This window comes from Archocentrus centrarchus, chromosome 6, assembly GCF_007364275.1.
Source record: "Archocentrus centrarchus isolate MPI-CPG fArcCen1 chromosome 6, fArcCen1, whole genome shotgun sequence".
NCBI classification, from domain to species: Eukaryota; Metazoa; Chordata; class Actinopteri; order Cichliformes; family Cichlidae; genus Archocentrus; species Archocentrus centrarchus.
This window is the reverse complement of record NC_044351.1, coordinates 31,416,091-31,437,480: the sequence shown is the minus strand read 5'-3', so window position 1 is coordinate 31,437,480 and position 21,390 is coordinate 31,416,091.

Sequence of the window (21,390 nt, the reverse complement as noted above, 5' to 3'; positions counted from 1 at the left end):
TATAAAGAGTTGAATACTTAATCAAGATTCAAGGAGACCATGTCTAATAATTACTTTTTTGATTCGAAAGAGATGTTGGTGAAGTCGGTAAGCGTTCTCACATTCCTGTTCTACCTCCGACTCCAAGAATGGTTGACTTTATTGCCTCTGGTGTTGCTGCAGCAGCAGCTATATGTAAAGATCCTGAAACAATTTCCATACAAATATAAATTGCTCAAATGCTGACCACATAGTCGGTGAGCTGTAGAATGGGTGGAAGCTACAGTAGTGTGCATAGATCTTTAGTCACCCCTCATTTCTTTTTGTTTTGCTAGGAAAATGGAAAACAGGTGCAGCATTTTATTGTGTGTGAGCATACATGGGAATAGAATATATAAGGAAAAAACAGAGCTTGTACAATTATAATGAGCTTAAACATCAATATTTAGTATGACTACTTTTATCCCCAATACCACAGGCTAAAATGCAGCCCCAAATTGTGGCAGAGCCTCCAGCATGTTTTACAGTTGGTTGTAGACACTGTTGTTGTCCTTCTCCTCACCTCTTCCAAACTGCATACTGGAAATGATTTGAACCAAAAATGTCAAATTTGGATTCATGGCTCCATAAGGCCTCTGGTTTGAGTTTAGTTCTTGTGTAAATTGGGAAACTTCAGGCCTTTCTCCCTATTTACCTTCCTTAAGAATGGCTTTTTGACAGCCACCCTTCCACTGAGAACATTTCTAATGAGGTTTGGCAAAAAGTAGATGGATCAACTGAAGGGCCAGATGTATCTCTCTGGTCCTGTGTCAGGTCTTTGCTGAAATGTATCCTATTTCTTAAGGACATGACTTTCAGAGACTGTTAACCTGCTGTAGATAGTCTTTAGGCCTGAGACTTCTTCTTTTGTCCTCCACTTGTCCACTTTCCTCATTTTTTTAGGGACACACTACAGACCACCGACAAATGGAAACTCCTTGGAAGCAACATATAAAGAAATGGCACAGTACTGTACATTTACAATACAGTACTGTGTACATATTTGAACAATGAACTGTATATTCCAGTTCATTGTTCAAATATTAACATAAAACACAAAGATAGATCCAAATGTCAATATACACTAATTTGCTGCTTTCTTTCCAATAATATACACAATGCTGAGCTGACAGGGGAAAGGACAGAGAGCTAAAGAGAGCTAAAACAAGTATTTCTGCTGGTAGCTGTCCCTGCATACTAAAGGCGAGGAGTTGTAGATAAATGTTGTTCTCCACACAGCTAGCTTCTCTCATATATCTCTGTTAGACAACAGCCAGCCATGACTGCACCAGACAAGGCCAAGCTCTGAGTCTTTGTGTCTATATCCGTGTGTATGTGTGCACTATATGCGAATGTTCATGAGAATAGATGGGATGGGTGTGTTTTCTGCCTTCACGGGATAACTCATGAACTAAAGTTGATTTGTTGCTGTCTTGTGTCGGGGTGGGGGGTTGCCTGTGTGTGTGTGTGTGTCTGTGTCTTTTTTTTTATTTGTATGATGTCATACCTAACCTTTAGAAGCTGGTCTTGAAATGTCTGAAAAAACTTCAATAGGCATAAATACTGCAGAGGCTGATAGTTCTAAATATACTGTAGATGTTTATGATGTGAAATCTGTTATATCAAAGATTACTTCTGTCTTGGTTTCAGTGCTGGCATTTTTTCTGGGCAGTGTTGATGGTTACGAGGGTTTCAGTGCTAGCAGACATAAAATACTGTATACATCTTTCCCTTTTTGTCCTTTATCCCCAGCCTTTTCTCACATTTACATCTTATACAGTACTTGGTGTACTTGATGACACAATAACATGAAACAAATGAAGAAGTGACATTTTTTTTTGACTTTTTTTCAGGGATATTCATTTTTTCATAAGCAACAGTATCAAAAAGGAGTTTCTGCTTTGAGCACTAACTGAAGCATTTGTCCACACAGTGATCAGAGAAACTGATATTCCTTTACTTAAACAGGCTGCCTTGAAAAAGGTAAGTAAGTGTATTGGTTTTGTACCTGTTTTATACAAAGCTGGTGTCTGTATCTGAATATAAAGCACAGACAGTGTTCTTTGTACTCTGATTAAGCCGCATTTTCTCCTGTATTGCAAACCTTTCAACTGTATTGCACATGTAACATATCTTGTACTGTGCTCTCCATATCAGGACATGGGTGGTCAAGTCAAGCATCATTCTATGGTCTCTACAAACAGAAGAATAGTATATGACAGATTAACCATATAGCTTATTTTATTGGCATGATTGTACTTGCCTACTTACTTGTATTTTGTATTGTCAAAGCACAGTGTCTTTTTATTTGCACCGTATATGTGTACACTGTGGACCCTGGGCTTTGCAGTTTCATCTCTCTGTATTCTTTATATGGCTGAGAAGACAATAAAGTTCATTTCAACTTGACTATGACAAGAAAAATCATATTCAGTGGGGTTTTATTTTATTTAAAAAAAAAGGAGCATAGATCCAAAATGCTGCAGCTAGAGTACTGACAGGGACTAGAAAGAGAGAGCAGATTTCTCCCGTATTGACTTCTCCTCATTGGCTCCCTGTTAAATCCAGAATTAAATTTAAAATCCTTCTCCTCACATACAAGGTCTTGAATAATCAGGCCCCATTTTATCTTAAAGACCTCATAGTCCCATATCACCCCAACAGAGCACTTCGCTCTCAGACTGCTGGCTTACTTGTGGTTCCTAGAATACTTAAGGCAGAGCCTTCAGCTTTCAGGCCCCTCTTCTGTGAAACCAGCTCCCAGCTTGGATTCAGGAGACAGACACCCTCTCTATTTTTAAGATTAGGCTCAAAACTTTCCTTTTTGATAAAACTTATAGTTGGGGCTGGATCAGGTGACCCTGAACCAGCCCTTAGTTATGCTGCAAAAGCCTAGGCTGCTGGGGGGGTTCCTATGATGCACTGAGTGTTTCTTTTTCAATCACCTCTTTTTACTCTGTTTATACAACACTCTGCATTTAATCATTAGTTATTATTAATTTCTGTCTCTCTTTCACAGTGGCTGCCCCTCCCTGAGCCTGGTTCTGCTTCGAGGTTTCTTCCTGTTAAAAGGGAGTTTTTCCTTCCCACTGTCGCCATGTGCTTGCTCATAGGGGGTCGTTTTCTCTGTAATCATTGTATGGTCTTTACCTTACCTTTACCTTGAGGTGACTGTTTTTTGTGGTTTGGCGCTCTATAAATAAAACTGAATTGAATTGAATAGCACCTAAAGATAAGACAAACGAGGGCAGCTTGAGAAAAAAAAAAGAACAATAAAAAAGCTGGCCTATGTTGACTCCTTTGTAATGAATCCACCTATTAAATAATCTAGAGCTTACAAAATTGGAACAATACAAAAGGAAAACACAAGGGAGCACAAGAGTCCAAAAACAAAGAGACCGTTCTGGGGGTCTGCCCAGCCATGGGAAAGGACATGGGTGAGACCTGGAAAGAGAGAGGCCTGTGGCTGAGGCAAAGTAACTCGGGGCTGGACAGGTGGGCAGTGGAGGAGGATGTGACATAGTAGGGGGCTGCTGATGGCTGAGGGGATGGGACGCCAGCAGTGGAGCCTTTCAGGGGACCGCCCAGGAGGCCAGTGGTAGAATCCCTCTCGTGGCCGAGGAGGCAGCAAGAGACAAAAGTGGCGATGGCGATGGAACCCTAAGTTCCATCCTAACTCGGTGACAAAGGCAATGATTGGACACCGCAGGTGGCTTGACTGGTGGCTGACAACTATGAAGAAGGGGGAACTCTTTGGGAAGCCTAGCAGGTGACCCCCAGTGAGGACAGAGATCCTCAGACAGACAGTGTCAGACCCTCAAACTCAGGCTCTGGCCCAGGTGGCACGTGACCCACTGGCTCAGGTGGTATGGGACCCTCGGGATCTGGTGACTGGGGCAGCACTGGAGACTCTGAAGACTTGTGAGACATAGGAAGCCCTTGACTCTTGTGGGATGCACGATTCACTGGCTCCTCTGATAACTGGTGCTGCTCAGCAGGACATGCAGCCATCACTCAAAGCTGAGGTTGAAGCAGGGAGGTGGCCACTCTCATCCTGGGGTCCTGGGGTGGATCAACAATCTCTGGGGAGGCCCCCTCTGGCCCAGGGGACAAAAAAACTGAGACTGATGGAGAAACTGTTTGCTCAGACAGGCTTGAGGGTTGTCTAGGCAGCATCAATCTCAGTATTTTCATTAAAAGATTTAGAAACACAAAAATTACCATCTAAACAAAACACTTCCAAAACACAAAACTTGTTTGACATTGGGTGGTTTTTGAACACAAAATGCAGCTTTAGATTTTGCCTGTCCTGTGGTTTGCACAAATGTAGAATGAGTCTGCTTGTAAACACAGGACTCATTCTCAGAACTGGCCAGCTCAGGAACACAGGCAGTCTCAGACTTTATAGGCTGGTGAACAGGAAAGGAAATTAATGGCTCAGACACAAACTCAGCTTCCAGTTTGGCCAGGTTAGCAACACAAAACACAGTTTTATTATAAGCCGGCTTGCAGCAAACTCATATTATTAGTTATGTTTACTGACATTGAAACAGCACCCACATCCTCATTATCAGCAATAAAAGGCTGCAGCAAGGAGTGCTGATGGCTCGCCCCACTTCCTCCTGAAAGCAGGAGGTGCAGCAGTGGATGCACCTCCTGCTTTCACTGCTGCACCTCCTGCAGCAGTGGATGGCTCCCCATTCTTAGCCCACAACTCCGTCAAGAATAAAGCCAGCAATTAGCAGACGGAAGTGCTGGGCAGCTGGGCCTCTAATGGACTGGAGAGCAGGGCCATCCAGTCAATTAGGGGGGTAAGCCTAACATCAGGGAGACAATTTCATCAGAAGTTATAAAATCTTTAGGCTGGGAATCCTGTTTCTCCTGCTGAGAGACATGCTTTGGCATACTGACTGAGCTGACTGGCTGTGGCAGCGAGAAACTGGCTGGCTACGAGACTGGTGCATGGGTGGCTGGTGAGCAACTGAGCCAAACCCATCCTTATAACTGAGGGCTTGGGTGGAGGGTGGGTTGCTGCCATGCTACCATTTCTGCTTCTGCTGCATTGTGGAGGTGCTGGCTGATGGTGGTGAAGCTTGGGCGCGAGGCTCCTGTAGTGACGTGGAGGAGCTGGTGAGGGAATGAGTCAATTCTTGGGCTCATAGTTGCGCTCTCATAGTACCCATGGTGGTGTGCAGACCAGAGAGCAAATATCCTAGAATGTTCAAAGACTCAAAAACACTGGGTAAACTGACCCAGGACCATGACAGCATTATGTAAGCTGCTTTGTTACTGATTGTGTAAGGTCACCTTACGATATTGCAACTTTTGTGAAAAAGGTCACCCTCATTTTTAATCTGGAAAAGGATTTTTGCCAGCAATCTCTCATTTAGATTTCAAGATCTTAAGAAATAGAGATCCAATCAAATAGCTAAGCCCCAGTTACACAGGGCATCGAGACTCGGCCATGACCTCCTGGCAACCTCCATCAAGACAGAATTTCTATTCTTTGACTGGTTGGTGAGTGCTTGCTCGAAGTTGATGGCAGTAAATAGGTGAGATGGATTGCCAAGTGATTTCAGTGGTGCTATCCCAGAAACCTCCTTGTGACTGCTGGCAGATTGGTTGCCGGCAGTTTGCATGGAAGACTCACAGTTGTCTGCAAACATTCACTACTCCTAGCCCAGCAATAGTAAAACTTGAAAACCAAAGAACAGTAAATGCAGAATGTTTATTCTCAAGGTAAAAGTGATGCCTCACTGCTGCAGTCAACACATTTCAAAAGGTGTAACATTTACTTTGAAGACAAATATTCTTTGTTTCCAGTTTGTGTCACACTTTGTTAGGTTGGTGTTTTTTGAATATCTTAACTTACCCATATTTAACATATTTATCTATAGCTAACCAATGCAATCACCAAATATTGCATGCTTGTTGAATTTACATAATAGAGACTGAATTTGAATGAATAAATGTTAATCACATCATGATGATTTAATAAGTTTACATTGCTAAACTTACATCATTCAGTATTAAAAAGAGATATGGAGACATAAACAATGTAAACTTATGATTTAACACAGCACAGATGTTGACTTAAAGAATGTATTACATGAACAGACCTCATTATGGGTGGATGAATCTGTGTCGAATACAGTGTGGATACTTTTAGCTCCTTAGGGTTGTCCTGCACCATAGTGAGAGAATATAATGTCTGAGTGTTTCAGGTTTTGTGTGTGTCTGTGTGTGCGCACTAATGCAGCTGCCTATTAAATTTAAACACCGTTTTCATGACGGGCTTTGTAAAAACAGAGCACAGACAGGGCGACAATTTACCCCTTCCACTTAGCAGCCTATCAGACTATCTCTGTGTTTCCCCGCACTCATCCCTCTCTCCTCATAAATCTATCTCTTGTTCTTTCCACTCAGAAGTCCATTATAGCCCCCTGCCTGCAGCTTTCTCTGTTTGTTATCTGTCCCACTCACATTATCTCTGCCTCTCCCTTCGACTCTCCTCTCTCTCTCTTCATTATATTGGTAAAATCAGATCTGATGTTCTTTGTCCATAACTTCTTTTTGGTTTTTACCGCCATCAATTCATGCTCTCATGGTCACTCCACTTTTCTTCCGCACCTATTTTTGTCCCTTTGCAGGTGATATATGCAGATCTTGTTCACTCTCTGTTATTTCCAAGTTTTTTCCCTCTTCTTCTACCTATAACCCCATTCCCCTCACTCCTTTCCTCCTTTGCTACCCACTCCTACTCCCCGATTCTCCTCCCCGGTGCTGCATACACTTTATCACTTTTGGCAGCACCAACTTAAAAAAAGAAGAGAATTTATGCAAATGTGGGGCTGAAAAATGAGTGTTCACCTCGGTAGCAATGTGCAGAGGAAAGTAGCGAAGTGCCTCATTACAATATTTTCTCTTTGTTGTGGATCCATGGGATAATAATTAAGAATGATTTGTGATGTGGGAACGAAGCTGAGCCACTTCTCCTCCCAGTAAATTCACCTAATACTTTAAATACCATACATGTAGACAGACAAGGAGATGGAGTCAAAACCATCAGTGTGATTCCACAAGTTTGACATTTAGGCATTTAGCCTGTCTCTCATGTGACTTTGTCAAATGACAAATTCAAACAAAGATCTATCTTTCACGCATTTGCTCTTTGTGAAGATTTCATGCTCCCCTCCTCTCTGTATCCTGTTAGTTTGTGCATGTGATTGCATGAAGGGAGCTATATTGTTTTGAATTTTCACTTATCACTGTTTATTTAAAGATGGGTAAGGATACTTTAATTACTGTAATAATGATATCCTTCTGAATGAGCTTTCAAAAAAGTTTGCTTGTTTTGAAAAGTTTGGATTTAGTCTCGGATGTAAAGACGAAGATCGCAGCACGACCAGTCTTTGTGGAGAGAGTTTATTGCTAATTTTTAATGCTGCATATGTGAACAGTACATGAGTGATGTTCGTCATAAATATTCATCATGTCTGCTTAAAGAAGTGGCAGCAAGTAGTTCAGGTGTGCGAATAGACCACAGAGGAGACTGTGGCTTACTAATGGGTGACCAGCAACCTGAAGAGGACAGGATGGTAAAGGAAAAGAGAAATGATGAAACCATCTGAGAGTGGGCGAAGCAGAAATTTGGGCTCCTGCAGCACAAAGTGAGAATAAAGACAAACAGTGTGACACAGCATGAAAAAAAAAATCATTTTTTACTTTTTTTTCTTTGCTAAAATTAAAAAAAAATCTTCTAATTAACACAGAAACCAGATTTCACTCATCCATCTTTGTTTATTTTCTATGAATTTTTAACTTGATGTCAAAATGTGTCTGTTTTAGTCACTTGTAGCTTGTTCATTAATGATTACATTTCTGATAAAAACTCCACCAGGTTTACAAGCAACTATTAATTGATTACTATCCACAGAGCCTTATCACTGCAGGTCAAAGATGGAAAAAGTTGCCAGCATCACTAAGGGGGCAAATTTCATTGGCTGACTGACCAGATTGCACCCCTAGGTGTGTGTGTGTGTGTGTGGTTGTGCTGTGTGGGTGTTTTCTTGATTGTGGCATTGCTTGGTTGTTTTTTTTGTGCAAAAAATAGCCAAGCTGTTCCCATGCTGCAGCACAAATGGTACTGTAGATTTAGACATACTGTCTCAAGATTACCAAGAATCTTATTCATAAAGAGAGATGAATGATTTTTTTACATATCTACTAGACTTGATGTGGAAATTGCTGATTTTATTGCCAACTGATTTATCAGTTAACAATCAGGAGGATGGCTGTGTATCTTGTGTAAAAAGACATTGATTAACCTAAAGAAAGAAAAGATGATTAAAAGTGTAACAGTGAAACAAAGACAAAGTGCATAGAGTGGCTTCTTCCTTGAAACATCTCATTTTCTTTTTGGTGTCACTCATGTATAGAGAAAAAATGTAATCCAAATTTAAATTGCAGAATGTGACATAAAAGATGGGATTTTTCTAAATCACATTTAAAACAAATTAATAAGATCCAAAATTTCCCCCACTTAATTTTTTGGGACTGACACTTTACTGTTCTCTAAATTCTTAATAAGGCCTTTTCCGATTTGTAGAGTAGTGTGCGTGTGTGTGTGCGTGTGTGTGTGAAGTTGGGTTTACAACCTGATGATACCCTAAGCTTTCTAATCCTTGCACTCCTGTGAGTTTGCTTTATCCTGCAGTTGCTAGTTTGCTATTATCACCTGTGTTTTTTTCTGCCAGACCTTTACCCAATCAGCTGATCAGTCACCATCTGCTCCACTGCTTCCCTTCCTTTCTTTGTCAGATCGTCTTGTCATTCATTTTCATTCAAGCTTTTGAGTCAGTTTCATAGTTCATATTCCTTCTGCTTTATTGATGCTCATTCTAGTGGACTTTTTGTGTCGTGACCAGTCGTAGCATCAAAACAAGCAGCTGCACATATAATACAGGAAGTGAAAACTATCATAAGAGTTAAAACATGGCTGAAAGCAATGCAGCTGTAGCCAAAGCAGTAGCTGTGTATGTGTGTGCGTGTGTGTAAGACAGATAGCAAAAGTGCTTTAAGCACTTTGTGTGGTCAGTAAGATTGGAAAAGCAGTACACAGCCTGAATAAAGTCTATTTAAAGCCAGAAGGAAAAAGACTGTTAGTTCATAGATTTATCTGCATCACTGCCCCATCGTTAAGGCACAGGAAGATCTGACTAAAATTAGGTTAAGTTTAAATTAACATGTTGCTTAATTATGAGTAGGCTATTTTTTTCTGTGCTTGACAGTTTTAGTCGTATTCTCTTAGTTGAGTAGAAAATTAAAGAGCAACCTTCACTTCCAGCTGGGCTGTAGTAGAGAGCGTATCACATGCCTTGGTGTATTCGCAGGGAAAGATAATTTTCAGAAGAAAAACTGTGAGGATTTAATCGAGAAAATCAATTAAATGCTTAAATCGGCTTGGGTCCAGCAACAGTTGTCTTCTCATGGGAATTGTATGCTGTGAATAATCTGGGTGTGCTGATGCTGTGGTAGTGCTTTGCAGATGCTGGACCTCCACATGTTGGTACATAGGGTGAACAAACATCTGTTCCTCTTGGAGACGACTGGTTTGGACATATCACTGACCACTCCTTTCTACCAGTCTGTTCTCCAGAGATGGGTCCCTGTCTAAAATGTTAGGAGAGCCTGTTCTGAACTACACTTTAATGTAAGAATTTCCTAAAGCCACAAGAAGATCCCTGTGCAATGTAAGATTTCTCAACTGAGCATCATTAGTTGGTGTACAGGAATGGAAATGATTTGGTGTCTGTACACTGCTCCCATTGATAAATCGCAGTGCAGATCTCCAGTGGTGGCAGTGGATGGATAACAGAGCAGGGAGCCACTGTGTGTTTTGCCAAATGGCCTTACTGCATCTGTGAGCCAGGTGTTCCAGACTGGCTCTTCTATATACATTACTGTGACAGTGGTTAGCTAGGACTCGTGTTGGATGACAGATTTTTCACTTTTGGGTCACACACAGTGCAGCACAGTGGAGTGATGTCTGTCTCATTAAGCTTTTCATAGGTCAGGCAAAAATGAATATTTGGTTAACCAGAATGAATAAAATGAAAGGAGCGGAGTTTGAACTTGAACTGGTTCCTGCTTGTCTCAGAATTGAATTTACTTATAATAAAATGGTGGCAGACTTGGGTCAATTTGTCTCTGCTGGGGAGATGAAAATGTCAGTAACTTATGAGTCACTAGTTCTTAGTCTCTGAAAATGCCTACATGCACACACACTGTGTAGTGGTGTGGGGGTTGTAAATATGTAAATTTGTACAGTAGTTCCTCTCCTCTCTGCTCCTCAATGTCTTTCAAGTCTTGAGAGATGCCCAGTTTTTACAGTTCTTTTCTTCCCTCTGTGGGTTTGCTGTCATCCCTCTGTTTGCTCTGTGACTTCTGAATCTGATGCAGCACTGCTGAGGGCAAATATCAAATGGTCAAGGGTTAAAGGTGCAGGGGTCAAAATGGGTATATGGTCTCTTGACATGCACGCCCATGTTTATATTTGCAACAGGCAAAGATCTGGTTTGGTGACACACACTTGAATAAATATCATAGGAAACATTGCAAGATACAACTGCACAGTTTTATAAGGAGTCAAAGAGATTTAAACAGCTGATGCTGGTAATTCTATAGTTGGACACCATTAAACCACAGCAAAAGAAAAGACAACAACATTAAAGCGGCACCACCCACAAAGATGGAAAATATAAAATTTGTAAGACTGACCAACTTCACGAAACTTCACAAAATCACTGCAAACAGAGCTGATAACGTCTTAGTCGAGCACACTTTTAGACAAGAAATTAAAGGATGACTTCGACAACACATCAGATCTCAATGGGAAAGAGAATCTTGTTGGATATCTGTTCTGATGTGGACTGGGTAATGTATTAGGAACAAAAGGATGCCACATCATTTGATGGAAATTAAAATTGTCACCCTACAGAGGGCTTAATTCAAAGACACCTGAAATTCAAAGTGAAAAAGTGATGTGGCACCTAGTCCATTTTGACAAACTTTCATTGCAGCAACTCAAAATGGTACTCAGCAGTTTGTGTGGCCCCCACATGCTTGTATGCATGCCTGACAACTTTGGGGCATGCTTCCAATGAGATGATGGATGGTGTCCTGGGGGATCTCCTCCCAGATCTGGACTAGAGCATCACTGAGCTCCTGGACAGTCTGAAGTGCAACCTGGTGGTGTCGGATGAACTGAAACATAATGTGCCAGAGATGATCTACTGGATTTAGGTCAGGCGAGTGTGGGGGCCAGCCAATGGTATCAATTCCTTCATCCTCCAGGAACTGCCTGCATACTCTAGCCACATGAGGCCGGGCATTGTTGTGCACCAGGAAGAACCCACTGCACCAGCATAGGGTCTGACAGTGGGTTCAAGGATTTCATCCTGATACCTTTTGCAGTCAGGGTGCCGTTGCCTGGCCTCCACCTGTGTGCCCCTCTAGTGCACCTGTTGTTAGTTTCATTAACACTAAAGCAGCTGAAACTAATTAACAACCCCCTCTGATACTTAACTGATCAGCTCAGTAGCTCAGAAGTTTAACTCTGGGATGAATGAACGGCAAAACATGACATAATTAAGTTAAAATGTGTGTGGAAACACTAAGTACACCCTTAGTGCTTCCATAGGATTTAAGAGAGTAAGTAGCAGCCAGCTGTAACTAACACATCATTTCATAAAAAGATCATCATGCCAAGAGTCAAACATGGTGGTGGTACTGTGATGGTTTGAAATGGCTTTGCTGTCTGAGATCCTGAATGACTTGCTGATGGAAACATGAATTCTGCTCTCTACCAGAAGGTCTCAAGAATATCTTTATTACATCCCAATATGGCCACTCTGTTCCACTAGTGAGTGCATCAGTGAGCTCTATGAAAATCCTTATATATATTTAGCTATAATGTGTTTTTATTGTATCTGCATCAGCATACTTAAAGTAAGTCTGCCACTATAGGCTCACTGATTAATATGTAACAGTTAAGTTGACACACACACACACACACCTGCACATAGATAAGTGTGGCTACCTGCAGTCATTAATAAAGAGAATGACTGGAGAAGGAGGAGATCTAGAGAGAGACAAGACAGTGCAGACAGGAAAGAAAAATAATAGCCAATTTAGCCTTGTCATCTTAAAGCTACACTTTGGCATTTTGAATTTTGCCTGGTTATTTTCCTTCACCAGACATTTGTCATATTGTGGAGGGAAAAAGTTTCACTTTCCCTAAAAAATGGCTTGTTAGCATCACTAGAATGCCACATTGAAACCAAAGGTCCACAGTAAGCGATCCCTTTAAAATCCTTAAAAAGAGAAGCAGAAGACGGAAGAGAGAGCAGGAGGAGGAGGAAGAGAGATGGATGAAGAGGAGAGGAGGGTCACTGAGTGTATCCTCACTCCGTTTTTCTTCTGTGGTTGCTGTGGCAGTGGAGGATAATGAGGAGAGAGGAAGGAAGGTATCAGAGGGACGAAGGAATGGAAAAAGAGTTAAAGAAGGAGAAGAAGCTGGAGCACAGGGCAGATTTTATATACAATTTGTGTATGTTCAAAAATATCAGAACTGAAATGGGACTTTAACAGGTTAAAGAGAGGGCAGAAGGAGGGCTGGGGGAATGAAGGAAGTCAGTCCTCACCATGACAGCTGTGCATTTCTCACATCTGCAAGCTATATCTTGACATTTTTTTCTTTGTGCATGTGCGAGATAGCCCTGAATGCGTGCTGAATCTGTGTTGCATGCTATTGTATGTTGGAGTACACTTAATTCGGTGTGTGTGCGTGTGTCACCTTTTATGCAACCCAGCATTTCAATTAAAGGCTGAAAGCAGTCCTTTGTTTGGCGTACCGTTGAGGAGAGAGAAAGAAAACGCGAAGCATATTACTCTATTCAAACATTCAGTAGGAACCAAAGAGAAGGATTCAATTTTGTCCGTCTGCCTTGTATGAAGGACAAACTCTTTTCATTGGTGTTTGGAGGACCACACACACACACACACACACACACACACACACACACACACACACACACACACACACACACACACCACCTACATCCGCACAGTCAAGCACATACAAATACAGACATAACCCTTCCACCCATATGCCAGCTCCCTATATCCAATCACACATATACATTTACAGTATGTGCGCAGTAGGTGGTCTGTATGTACACCGTACTGCTTCCTCTTATTAAGATAAATGTGAATCCGTCTCTCTGCATGCTTGGACTAAACCGATAACAGAGGCTGGAAAGTCTGTTTTACTGCAAGAAGAGTAGATACATAATTTGTAAAAACTACATTCTGTGGATATGAAAACGTAAGATGTTTACAAGAAAATAATGTAGTCATGCTGATAAGATTGATCCTTTTCAGTTTCAGCCCTCAAAACACTGGCATTACATGCTGGGAGCGTGAGCATTATCAATTAACATTCCTTTTTAAACAGAATAAACCAGATTATTTAAGAAACATGGAACATGTGGCTTGAACACACATTTCTGCTTAAAGAACACAATAACAAAACAAAGTATTTATCCTCATGTGAAGGGTTTGTCTCGTTTCTTTCTGAACTTTTTCTTCATAATTTGTATTCTTGCATTCATTTTGCAGTCAAAACTGATATCCAAGAATTCCCTAAATGTGTTTGGGGAAATTAGAAGGTATTTTTTCTAACTCTATTACCTTCTACTGACTGCTTGCTAAGCCCTGCTTAGACAAACTAAGCAGTAACAGGGATACACTGGTTATGAGATTCTGGGCTGATACTAATTTCTAAAGTAACCATTTGAACAAATTTTTTTAAAAATGGAATTTATTTCCTCCTTTTGTGTCAGGGAAATAAAGAAATCGTTTTTATAAAAATAATTGACCTGTTCTGAAGTCTTTTTGTTCTTTACCCCATTTGTAAACATTTAGCCACAGAAAACCGATGTGAAATATTGACTACAGAGATGAGGAAATTTGTTTGTTTTTGCCTCTTTTCTGCTGGCAGTCTACAGAGCCAAACACATTGATATTAAGTGATATAACAATGCATTATTATCATTGTAATTTGCTGTATCTGATATGAAGACTTAAAGTCTTAACTTCATATCTGGACTGCCCACTTCCTCTGCTGTAACTGAAGGAAGGGATATTCAGTACCCCCCCCCCCTTTAAATTAAACATGTTCCAGTACAGCATCCCCTACACCTGTTACTGATACTAACACAAACTTTTGTAAGGTTACGAGGTGCAATTTATGAATTTCTTACATGTGCCTGTAAGAAGTAAAACCGTGACGTTTGTTCCCGAATGTTGGGATCGGTCCCTGGAAGTCTTGTTCTGACCATATGAAGGTGAACATTTGCTGTGCCTGTTGGATCTTCCCCAGTGTGTCACTAGATTAGATCATTTGAATCTCATTTTGAGGAAGTTATTCATGACACTATGAACAGGCACATGGTGGTGTGAGCCAAATGTTCACTCAAAGGCCTCAGGCATACACCTGGCCTGATGCGCTTTCCCTGGCTCGGTCGCTGAGGGTCAGCACGACACTGAATTTTTATGGTTTGTGTCAGCACAAGTTTGAGGATCATGGTGAAACTGCAGAATGCCCCAGCGAGCGGTCAGCGCAGTGATGCAGCTATAGCAGTAAATCCCTTTCTTACATGAGCAGCAACCACTTCAGGGGATAGCGATCAAATTTAAAGTTTTTATAGGCGCATTCACTTTGCAAACTAAAGTTCCAGTGAAAAGGATAGGGCATAAAACTAGCTCCTAAAATACATTTCACCACTTTCTAATGCAAACTCAGCTTTTTATAAGTACCTGCAACATTCAGAGTCTTCACACAGGGGTTCCTATGACGCACTGAGTGTTTCTTTTCATTCACCTCTTTTTACTCTGTTTATACTCCACTCTGCACTTAATCATTAGTTATTATTAATCTCAGTCTCTCTTCCACAGCATGTCTTTTGTCCTGTCTCTCCCCCCCCCAGCCCCAACTGATCACAGCAGATGACTGCCCCTCCCTGAGCCTGGTTCTGCCGGAGGTTTCTTCCTGTTAAAAGGGAGTTTTTCCTGTCCACCATCACCAAGTGCTTGCAAGGGTCGTTTTGACTGTTGGATTTTCTCTGTAATTATTGTAGGGTCTTTACCTTACAATATAAAGCCCCTTGAGTTTGTTGTGATTTGGTGCTATATAAATAAAATTGAATTGAATTGAATGTTTGCTAGCCAGAAATGTTCAACTTACTGACAATCTGGTCTGTTCAGTTCGGTCATTTAGCCTGTCTTAATTCTTGGGCTTAATGGAAATGGTGTCCATGTAATACCAGATTTTTGGAGCTCTTGGGTAATGTAGGTCTCACTGAACTGTCTGTAATGGGGGCTGGGGGCTCAATAAAAATATGAGTATACTAATGGAGTATACTATGTTTTACATAATGTAAAACATATATGTAACAAATTTGCTCTCTGCTAAAAAAGTGGAAAACTAGAATAGCCAATAGGTAGAATAATGTTCTACTTGCTAGGTTAGGATCCATGTCCCTGTGGCATTATGGGACACCTATTGTTGTAACACCTTACCAATTATTACATTTAATTTCAAAAGTGAAAAATAACATTAATTTTGTGCTGGTACTGTAAATTACAAATATTTAGCTGTAAAGTGTCAGCACTTACTTGGAGTGGAAACAAAAGTTTGTGATGAAAACTGGCTGGATTAATAACAGGCGCATTAGCTCTTGATATTAAGTTACCTGGAAAGTTAATAGCCACCCAGTCACACAGCAATGAACAATGGTGCAAATATACCTAACCTTAATATCTTTATTTGGACATATTTGTCAGAGAGCTAATGGTGACTGCATGGCTACGGCCTTGCTTATAGATGAATAAAACAACTTAAAAGTAGAGCAGTCTGCTCCTTACACTTCAGGACATAACTGAATGCATTTCTTTGTCTGTGTATGCATTAAGTATTTTATTCATTTTATGAAAGAGAAAGAGGGATGTGGTAAATGGACTGAGCTTTATATCAGGCTTTATTTAAACTCTGGAAATTGTTTTTTCCTTCTTTCTACAACAAGCTGAAGAGAATAGAGAGACTGGATGAAAATGGGGGGCAGCCAGATCCACGTGCACCAGTTAACCTCTTACTTGCTTGTATCCCTAATTGCTGGCATTTTAGTCACAGCACTGATTTTGCTTATTGACTATTCTTGGGGAATGAGGAGAGGGACTTTAGACCTTTAGATGAGTGCTTTGTTTTGAATTACAGATGCAGGTCCTCCTTTATGATTTATTACTTTTTGTTTTTTTATTACCCCTGAAAATATTGCTGTTGTCCTAAGAGTGACAGCCTGTCACTGATGTCACAATGTGTGCATTTATTTTCCTGCCATCTTTGTGATCTTGAGGTGTCAGTTATACTTGTCTTCATTTCACTCTGTGTCTCTTTTTACCCAGAGGCAGAAAGGATCGTGTGGGTGAATGTTTGCAAACTGAAAAATGTTTCTGAATGACTGGGTCAAGTGAGGTGCAAGGTGGCTGTGTTGCCAGTGATAGAACTACTGTACTTCCAGTAAATAAGAATTTTAACTGAATAATATCTCTTTTTATTTTGCAGCAATTACCAGTAATAACCGATTTGCTGGAGGAAGCTGATAAATCAGTTATTGTAACAAGCTAACCCAAGGGTTTCCTGAAAGAATGTGATACTCTAAGTGTAAAGGCTTGTATTTTGCCAATACGTTCCAGTAAGACTTGCCATAGAAGCAGAGTAGGGGTTTCTGGCACAACTTCACCCATTTCCAAGGTGAAAAACATCAACTCTAAAATGTTCTTGAACAACTTTATAGCTTGACCAATGCATTTTGGCTCAGTCTTCACAGATAACATCTTAAATACCACATGTATTTGAACAGAAAAATGTTAAAACAGTCAATACAGCATGCATCAAACACACATATCCACTAATAAGGCAGCAGCAAAGTTGGGCGAGGCATTTGGGCTTGTGGTATAAAGCCAATCGTCCCTAGAAATGGAGTGTTCCCAATGTAAACTTCTTCACTACTAACTTCTTCATTTACATGTATTACTCTTCCTTTCTAAGGGTCAAACAGGATACCACCCTAGTGTTCTTTGTACTACAAGTGTTGCTGGAACTTCAACCTATTAGCCAGTTAAAGTTTCCAAAGACCCACATTGTTTTAGAACTATCGAACTATAGATAGCAACTGCTTCATTGAAGTAAAGACGATGCTTTCATAAACTACAGCTGAGAGATGAAGTAGTCTGTGTGCCCCACTGTCTCCCTGGAATTACCTCCATTCCAAAATGTTGCTCCAATTACATTGTAGTGGTAATGGCTTTTACAGTTAGTCTTTAGTTCACGAATCAACACCATATTTATGAACTACACTGAAGTTGCCTGAAGGTGAAGACCATAGAAAGCCTACACACGTCACCCCAGAGGCTGGGATTTTCATCTAGATCTCCATCTGTTGTTAGGTGGAAGCAAACTGCTTCTGTATTAAACCAGCCCACAATTGTTCCTTGAACCTTCACACAACTATAACAAGGTTTAATAATGCTCATTATAAGTAAATAAAGAGCATTTTCTCAATATGGTAATACAGAGCACAATCTGTGTGTCTTTGAGTGGTCAATAAAATGAGAAAAGGTAGTTTGTGCAAGCTGTTATTATGACTTATAGTTGTGTTTTCAGGTAAAGCATCATCTACATGTTGGCGTGTCTAGTTAAGTTTGTATTTTAACCCCAAACCTATTGAAACTGCTGCCTTTATTGGGATCCACCTGTTAACCAAAGTGGCTCTAAATTGAAGCCTTAATAAAGTTTTAATAGGTGAAATAATAATTAATTAAAAAACACTACAATAATCCCAACGTAATAGTTTTTGCATCAGGCTGAATCTTGTTTGTTTTTCTGCTGTTAAATTGGGCGTTTCACTGGACGTCTGTGGAAATCAACTTGCTTTTGAAGCCAGCCTCATGTGGCCACTTGAGGACCTGCAGGTTTTTTGAGCCCCTTTTCTGGTTTATAACCAAAACTGGTGAAGCTAACCCAGAAGTGCCTTTTGTGACAACTATACGATGGGGGAATATTTTAATAGCTCATTCATTTGGAGACTTGCAAAACTTGAATTTAGGTATGTGGCCTCTGTGGCTGATACTTAAAATCACTGAATTAGATCACATGTAACCCCAGTAAGCAGATTTGTGTCTGTGCATTGTACAGTTTATTGCAGGGGTGTCAAACTCAATCACAGAAAGGGTCAAAATTGCAAACATAGTCTAAGTTGCGGGCCAAACAGGATTAACCTTTATTGAAGTCTAAAACTGAAAATGATCTAGTCAGAAATATGAATTTAAATGGCCATAATACAGCAACTTTTTCCTCAACACAGTGAATAAAATATATTTTTCTTCAGAAATAACATTGGGGAAAATGAGAACATTTCAAACTGATGAAAATTTGCAAATTTCTTTTTTCATGATATCACCAAAAAGTCCAGAAATCAGAAACAACAAGCTATTTAGTTTTCTCTCTTATTCCATTTCTTTCTTATTTTTCATGAACTGACAGATTTCTTCAGGCAGCTCATCGCACCTGTGTGATAAGGCACGTCACCAAATTCAGAAGCTATTACCTCCATAAAAGACTGAAATCGGTGATTTAAACCTTTGCCTCTTATAATGTTACGGTGCTTATGACGCGTTCTGTCTACAGGACTTTGCTGCACAGCGTTTCCTACTGTGTGACGCAGCGATGCACTGTCAGCTCACCTGTGCAGGTCTCCCTTTGCATCTTCTCCTGCATCTGCACTGAGTGTTTCTTTTCATTTACCTCTTTTTACCTTGGCTATACATCACTCTCCATTTAATCATTAGTTGTTAGTAATCTCTGTCTCTCTTCCACAGTGTGTCTTTTGTCCTGTCTCTCCCCCCTCAGCAGATGACCCCCCCTCCCTGAGCCTGGTTCTGCTGGAGGTTTCTTCCTGTTAAAAGGGAGTTTTTCCTTCCCACTGTCACCAAGTGCTGCTCATAGGGGGTCATTTTGACTGTTGGATTTTCTCTGTAATTATTGTAGGGTCTTTACCTTACAATACAAAGTGCCTTGAGGTGACTGTTTGTTGTGATTTAGTGCTATATAAATACAATTGAATTGAATCCATCCCACCATCTCCCTCTGTCCCCTGCACATCACAGGCGGGGAAGTGTACAGGTCTTGACCTGCGTGGCAGCTGTTGCAGTGCATAGTGGGATTTGTAGTATAAGTGGTGGGAGCGCTATTTACTGGTGGACTATTAAGCATAGCCATATTAAATTATCTTGCGGGCTGAATATAATTATCTTGTGGGCCGGATCTGGCCCGCGAGCCTTGAGTTTGACACGTTTTATTGGATGCAGCTTGGTAACCAAGTCTGCTAGTATCAGCTGATAACTTAGCACACCACCATTTCATCAAAATATATTAATTTCTGGACCTACAAACAACAACATGGTGCTGGCCAAAACACAGAGGCTTCAGATGTGGAGTCTAGAAACGAATGGGTGATGTCACAGTGGCTGTCCATCTTTCACATACAGTATTAGAAGAGGTTTCATACGAAACCACTGTGAGACCTCGCCCCACCCTTTCATGTGACCTATTGACGTCACCTATAGTAAGGTGATCAGCTTCCCTGGGTTCACAGTCACAACTTCTTGACCCGACTGTGTGGTCACATTTAGAGAGATGCTGCAGCATGCATTAGTACAACAAGGTGAGGAGGGCAGTGTATGAGAGAGTTGTGATGAAGGTTACAAATTACAGAGTGTATAATAATTATTTGTACACCACAGAAACAGGCTGGAGCAGAAAGTATGATGAATGCTTTATGCTGTGACTAAAATAACTTTGGTCTGGAACAATGCATTCCAAACATGGAGCCTGAAAAAACAAAACAAAACAAAATAATAATGAAAAAAATCAGACTGTAAGAAGTCATGAAATTACAAGAACCCTGCAAATCAACCATATTTGGCCAGATTTTATTGTGGTGACCTTTTTCTGGGATGTAGGAAATTTCTTTCCAAGGAAAACAAGCAATGTTGTTTTGCAACCATATCATATTTTTCTTTTACTTACGTAAATGCTCTTAACCCATATTTTCAGTTTTCATCTTACCATTCATGTAACATTATAATTCAGTGTTACTCTGTTATGAACTACTGTCTATCAAATGCATACCTTTTTAGTTCTGAATTTCTCTCCACTAAATGCTCCGAATAAGCTTTACCTGCTACATTCTGCACTTTGAGCAGTTCCTGACTTTGTCAGTTGGAAAGCTGATGGTGGTGTGAAGGCATGGATTAAAACTATACTTAGCCCTGTTGTTTCCTATCAAGACATGTAGGGCATATCTACTGATGACCACAGTCTTTCTACCGTTGAGTTAGTTTCTCATTGCTTGTTTTACCTTCTCGAGGTTTTTAGTTGTGGTTGACTTTCCATCGACCTTCACTGTGGCTCCTGTTGATCTGTGGGATACTCAGGTACTTTGCAGCAGTCCTGTATGCCAGTTATCCTGCCTTCTGTTAACTCAACCCCTCCAGTCTGGATCATTTTCTCTCTCTTTGCCACCATTCAGCCACTCTTAACCAATCCAAATGACATTGTGAAATCCTTGCTGTAAATGCTAGTGAGGTGGATCAGTAAGTCAATATCTCACTTTTTCCTGGCACGCAGGCCGATGGTTACTCTATTCCTTAAACTATATCTGTATCTCACTCTTTGTTATGAGCTAGATGAGAGCACTTCTATTATGCCTCACTGCTTGGTATATATTGGTATACAGTATACTTGTGTGGTAGCCTTGGAGTTAGCCTCCAGTTTTGTCTTCCACAGTCACACTGAGTTAGTGCACTGAGGTTATCAGTGCACCATTAGCCCTGTGTAGTGCTAAGCATTCTGGTATCCATCTATAGAGCACTGAGTCATAGGTTTTCTTGTAGTCATCAGGGATCATGTCAGGTCCTGTGTTGTCCAGCTCTTCATTCCAGAGACTTGTTGTTAGCTGTCTGCAGTTTGTGATGTTGTCTGGCTCTTGCGGTGTTCTGCTCTTTGATCCACCAGCCACTTGGTGTTGTGGGACGCCTCTTTCTCCCAGATGTTCCTCCAATATTGCTCAGTCTCACACTGGAATAAAAGCCCTCAAATACGGTACTATCCAAGGTATGATACGGACAATATCCCAACAAATGTGCACCGGATCGTTGACGGATACGTTTTGGAGATTTCTCCGTAAACGG